Here is a 6,452-nt window from a genome sequence, read left to right as displayed (position 1 = left end):
CATCTTCACCATCGTAGCTAATTGGTAGTTTGTTTACTTGGCATTCAATTAATGATAAATTTTGCACATTTTTACGTGTTTTTCATATTCAAATAAGCCATATATATTTTTGATACATTAATGTCTGGATTCTCTTAACGACCTTGGGATCAGAGCCCCAGGCGAAATCACACAAAGACAAGAGCTTGGCTCCGGCCGGGAATCGGAACCCTTGGTCGGCAAGCTTGTACAGACAGTGACTAACCCACTTGGCCACGAAGAAAGATAAAAGTCAATGACAATTCTTCTGTACTTATACCTGTCGAATTCAGGTATTTTGTATTTAGAATTGAAATCAACCCATCTTCACCATCGTAGCTAATTGGTAGTTTGTTACTTGCATTCAATTAATGATAAATTTTGCACATTTTTACGTGTTTTTCATATTCAAATAAGCCATATATATTTTTGATACATTAATGTCTGGATTCTCTTAACGACCTTGGGATCAGAGCCCCAGGCGAAATCACACAAAGACAAGAGCTTGGCTCCGGCCGGGAATCGAACCCTGGTCGGCAAGCTTGTACAGACAGTGACTAACCCACTTGGCCACGAAGAAAGATAAAAGTCAATGACAATTCTTCTGTACTTATACCTGTCGAATTCAGGTATTTTGTATTTAGAATTGAAATCAACCCATCTTCACCATCGTAGCTAATTGGTAGTTTGTACTTGGCATTCAATTAATGATAAATTTTGCACATTTTTCATATTCAAATAAGCCATATATATTTTTGATACATTAATGTCTGGATTCTCTTAAACGACCTTGGGATCAGAGCCCCAGGCGAAATCACACAAAGACAGAGCTTGGCTCCGGCCGGGAATCGAACCCTGGTCGGCAAGCTTGTACAGACAGTGACTAACCCACTTGGCCACGAAGAAAGATAAAAATCAATGACAATTCTTCTGTACTTATACCTGTCGAATTCAGGTATTTTGTATTTAGAATTGAAATCAACCCATCTTCACCATCGTAGCTAATTGGTAGTTTGTTACTTGGCATTCAATTAATGATAAATTTTGCACATTTTTACGTGTTTTTCATATTCAAATAAGCCATATATATTTTTGATACATTAATGTCTGGATTATCTTAACGACCTTGGGATCAGAGCCCCAGGCGAAATCACACAAAGACAAGAGCTTGGCTCCGGCCGGGAATCGAACCCTGGTCGGCAAGCTTGTACAGACAGTGACTAACACACTTGGCCACGAAGAAAGATAAAAGTCAATGACAATTCTTCTGTACTTATACCTGTCGAATTCAGGTATTTTGTATTTAGAATTGAAATCAACCCATCTTCACCATCGTAGCTAATTGGTAGTTTGTTACTTGGCATTCAATTAATGATAAATTTTGCACATTTTTACGTGTTTTTCATATTCAAATAAGCCATATATATTTTTGATACATTAATGTCTGGATTCTCTTAACGACCTTGGGATCAGAGCCCCAGGCGAAATCACACAAAGACAAGAGCTTGGCTCCGGCCGGGAATCGAACCCTGGTCGGCAAGCTTGTACAGACAGTGACTAACCCACTTGGCCACGAAGAAAGATAAAAGTCAATGACAATTCTTCTGTACTTATACCTGTCGAATTCAGGTATTTTGTATTTAGAATTGAAATCAACCCATCTTCACCATCGTAGCTAATTGGTAGTTTGTTACTTGGCATTCAATTAATGATAAATTTTGCACATTTTTACGTGTTTTTCATATTCAAATAAGCCATATATATTTTTGATACATTAATGTCTGGATTCTCTTAACGACCTTGGGATCAGAGCCCCAGGCGAAATCACACAAAGACAAGAGCTTGGCTCCGGCCGGGAATCGAACCCTGGTCGGCAAGCTTGTACAGACAGTGACTAACCCACTTGGCCACGAAGAAAGATAAAAGTCAATGACAATTCTTCTGTACTTATACCTGTCGAATTCAGGTATTTTGTATTTAGAATTGAAATCAACCCATCTTCACCATCGTAGCTAATTGGTAGTTTGTTACTTGGCATTCAATTAATGATAAATTTTGCACATTTTTACGTGTTTTTCATATTCAAATAAGCCATATATATTTTTGATACATTAATGTCTGGATTCTCTTAACGACCTTGGGATCAGAGCCCCAGGCGAAATCACACAAAGACAAGAGCTTGGCTCCGGCCGGGAATCGAACCCTGGTCGGCAAGCTTGTACAGACAGTGACTAACCCACTTGGCCACGAAGAAAGATAAAAGTCAATGACAATTCTTCTGTACTTATACCTGTCGAATTCAGGTATTTTGTATTTAGAATTGAAATCAACCAATCTTCACCATCGTAGCTAATTGGTAGTTTGATACTTGGCATTCAATTAATGATAAATTTTGCACATTTTTACGTGTTTTTCATATTCAAATAAGCCATATATATTTTTGATACATTAATGTCTGGATTCTCTTAACGACCTTGGGATCAGAGCCCCAGGCGAAATCACACAAAGACAAGAGCTTGGCTCCGGCCGGGAATCGAACCCTGGTCGGCAAGCTTGTACAGACAGTGACTAACCCACTTGGCCACGAAGAAAGATAAAAGTCAATGACAATTCTTCTGTACTTATACCTGTCGAATTCAGGTATTTTGTATTTAGAATTGAAATCAACCCATCTTCACCATCGTAGCTAATTGGTAGTTTGTTACTTGGCATTCAATTAATGATAAATTTTGCACATTTTTACGTGTTTTTCATATTCAAATAAGCCATATATATTTTTGATACATTAATGTCTGGATTCTCTTAACGACCTTGGGATCAGAGCCCCAGGCGAAATCACACAAAGACAAGAGCTTGGCTCCGGCCGGGAATCGAACCCTGGTCGGCAAGCTTGTATAGACAGTGACTAACCCACTTGGCCACGAAGAAAGATAAAAGTCAATGACAATTCTTCTGTACTTATACCTGTCGAATTCAGGTATTTTGTATTTAGAATTGAAATCAACCCATCTTCACCATCGTAGCTAATTGGTAGTTTGTTACTTGGCATTCAATTAATGATAAATTTTGCACATTTTTACGTGTTTTTCATATTCAAATAAGCCATATATATTTTTGATACATTAATGTCTGGATTCTCTTAACGACCTTGGGATCAGAGCCCCAGGCGAAATCACACAAAGACAAGAGCTTGGCTCCGGCCGGGAATCGAACCCTGGTCGGCAAGCTTGTACAGACAGTGACTAACCCACTTGGCCACGAAGAAAGATAAAAGTCAATGACAATTCTTCTGTACTTATACCTGTCGAATTCAGATATTTTGTATTTAGAATTGAAATCAACCCATCTTCACCATCGTAGCTAATTGGTAGTTTGTTACTTGGCATTCAATTAATGATAAATTTTGCACATTTTTACGTGTTTTTCATATTCAAATAAGCCATATATATTTTTGATACATTAATGTCTGGATTCTCTTAACGACCTTGATTTCAATTCTAAATACAAAATACCTGAATTCGACAGGTATAAGTACAGAAGAATTGTCATTGACTTTTATCTTTCTTCGTGGCCAAGTGGGTTAGTCACTGTCTGTACAAGCTTGCCGACCAGGGTTCGATTCCCGGCCGGAGCCAAGCTCTTGTCTTTGTGTGATTTCGCCTGGGGCTCTGATCCCAAGGTCGTTAAGAGAATCCAGACATTAATGTATCAAAAATATATATGGCTTATTTGAATATGAAAAATGTGCAAAATTTATCATTAATTGAATGCCAAGTAACAAACTACCAATTAGCTACGATGGTGAAGATGGGTTGATTTCAATTCTAAATACAAAATACCTGAATTCGACAGGTATAAGTACAGAAGAATTGTCATTGACTTTTATCTTTCTTCGTGGCCAAGTGGGTTAGTCACTGTCTGTACAAGCTTGCCGACCAGGGTTCGATTCCCGGCCGGAGCCAAGCTCTTGTCTTTGTGTGATTTCGCCTGGGGCTCTGATCCCAAGGTCGTTAAGAGAATCCAGACATTAATGTATCAAAAATATATATGGCTTATTTGAATATGAAAAACACGTAAAAATGTGCAAAATTTATCATTAATTGAATGCCAAGTAACAAACTACCAATTAGCTACGATGGTGAAGATGGGTTGATTTCAATTCTAAATACAAAATACCTGAATTCGACAGGTATAAGTACAGAAGAATTGTCATTGACTTTTATCTTTCTTCGTGGCCAAGTGGGTTAGTCACTGTCTGTACAAGCTTGCCGACCAGGGTTCGATTCCCGGCCGGAGCCAAGCTCTTGTCTTTGTGTGATTTCGCCTGGGGCTCTGATCCCAAGGTCGTTAAGAGAATCCAGACATTAATGTATCAAAAATATATATGGCTTATTTGAATATGAAAAACACGTAAAAATGTGCAAAATTTATCATTAATTGAATGCCAAGTAACAAACTACCAATTAGCTACGATGGTGAAGATGGGTTGATTTCAATTCTAAATACAAAATACCTGAATTCGACAGGTATAAGTACAGAAGAATTGTCATTGACTTTTATCTTTCTTCGTGGCCAAGTGGGTTAGTCACTGTCTGTACAAGCTTGCCGACCAGGGTTCGATTCCCGGCCGGAGCCAAGCTCTTGTCTTTGTGTGATTTCGCCTGGGGCTCTGATCCCAAGGTCGTTAAGAGAATCCAGACATTAATGTATCAAAAATATATATGGCTTATTTGAATATGAAAAACACGTAAAAATGTGCAAAATTTATCATTAATTGAATGCCAAGTAACAAACTACCAATTAGCTACGATGGTGAAGATGGGTTGATTTCAATTCTAAATACAAAATACCTGAATTCGACAGGTATAAGTACAGAAGAATTGTCATTGACTTTTATCTTTCTTCGTGGCCAAGTGGGTTAGTCACTGTCTGTACAAGCTTGCCGACCAGGGTTCGATTCCCGGCCGGAGCCAAGCTCTTGTCTTTGTGTGATTTCGCCTGGGGCTCTGATCCCAAGGTCGTTAAGAGAATCCAGACATTAATGTATCAAAAATATATATGGCTTATTTGAATATGAAAAACACGTAAAAATGTGCAAAATTTATCATTAATTGAATGCCAAGTAACAAACTACCAATTAGCTACGATGGTGAAGATGGGTTGATTTCAATTCTAAATACAAAATACCTGAATTCTACAGGTATAAGTACAGAAGAATTGTCATTGACTTTTATCTTTCTTCGTGGCCAAGTGGGTTAGTCACTGTCTGTACAAGCTTGCCGACCAGGGTTCGATTCCCGGCCGGAGCCAAGCTCTTGTCTTTGTGTGATTTCGCCTGGGGCTCTGATCCCAAGGTCGTTAAGAGAATCCAGACATTAATGTATCAAAAATATATATGGCTTATTTGAATATGAAAAACACGTAAAAATGTGCAAAATTTATCATTAATTGAATGCCAAGTAACAAACTACCAATTAGCTACGATGGTGAAGATGGGTTGATTTCAATTCTAAATACAAAATACCTGAATTCGACAGGTATAAGTACAGAAGAATTGTCATTGACTTTTATCTTTCTTCGTGGCCAAGTGGGTTAGTCACTGTCTGTACAAGCTTGCCGACCAGGGTTCGATTCCCGGCCGGAGCCAAGCTCTTGTCTTTGTGTGATTTCGCCTGGGGCTCTGATCCCAAGGTCGTTAAGAGAATCCAGACATTAATGTATCAAAAATATATATGGCTTATTTGAATATGAAAAACACGTAAAAATGTGCAAAATTTATCATTAATTGAATGCCAAGTAACAAACTACCAATTAGCTACGATGGTGAAGATGGGTTGATTTCAATTCTAAATACAAAATACCTGAATTCGACAGGTATAAGTACAGAAGAATTGTCATTGACTTTTATCTTTTTTCGTGGCCAAGTGGGTTAGTCACTGTCTGTACAAGCTTGCCGACCAGGGTTCGATTCCCGGCCGGAGCCAAGCTCTTGTCTTTGTGTGATTTCGCCTGGGGCTCTGATCCCAAGGTCGTTAAGAGAATCCAGACATTAATGTATCAAAAATATATATGGCTTATTTGAATATGAAAAACACGTAAAAATGTGCAAAATTTATCATTAATTGAATGCCAAGTAACAAACTACCAATTAGCTACGATGGTGAAGATGGGTTGATTTCAATTCTAAATACAAAATACCTGAATTCGACAGGTATAAGTACAGAAGAATTGTCATTGACTTTTATCTTTCTTCGTGGCCAAGTGGGTTAGTCACTGTCTGTACAAGCTTGCCGACCAGGGTTCGATTCCCGGCCGGAGCCAAGCTCTTGTCTTTGTGTGATTTCGCCTGGGGCTCTGATCCCAAGGTCGTTAAGAGAATCCAGACATTAATGTATCAAAAATATATATGGCTTATTTAAATATGAAAAACACGT

Source organism: Palaemon carinicauda, chromosome 31, assembly GCF_036898095.1.
Source record: "Palaemon carinicauda isolate YSFRI2023 chromosome 31, ASM3689809v2, whole genome shotgun sequence".
Lineage (NCBI taxonomy): Eukaryota > Metazoa > Arthropoda > Malacostraca > Decapoda > Palaemonidae > Palaemon > Palaemon carinicauda.
The sequence above is the reverse complement of the archived record's forward strand: the minus strand, read 5'-3'. Positions refer to the sequence as shown.